Source organism: Athene cunicularia (genome assembly GCF_003259725.1).
Source record: "Athene cunicularia isolate RWA chromosome 1 unlocalized genomic scaffold, athCun1 chr1_part1, whole genome shotgun sequence".
In the NCBI taxonomy this organism is placed as follows: domain Eukaryota; kingdom Metazoa; phylum Chordata; class Aves; order Strigiformes; family Strigidae; genus Athene; species Athene cunicularia.
In genome coordinates, this window is record NW_020799091.1 from 222,243 (window position 1) to 222,624 (window position 382).

A 382-nucleotide genomic window follows, 5' to 3' on the forward strand; every position below is an offset into this window, starting at 1 on the left:
GTGCCAGAACTTAGATCTCTGGAGCCTGTTGTTTGTTGTTTTTTTTTTTTTCCTGGGGAGGGTGTTAAATTCAGGAAGCTAAAGAAAACAAAATTATGCTCTTTGACTCTAGCTGCATTTTAAGCCGTTAAATCTGATTTCACAAGACGCCCGTTTCTGTCTGAACGAAGCAGCAGGAGCTACACGAAGCAGGTGCCGTGCTCCATGCGCCGGGAGGATGACATCATGCCATCCCTTCCTCAGGTGCAGCCCCTGGAGGGCCGCATGCCTCACCTTTCCCCTCTCACAGGTGACAAATTTCTCAGTGACATCAGCCTTTATGGATTTGGCCTGACCCAAACCGCTATTTTTTTTGCAGGGGACCTCCCACCCCCCCACCCCT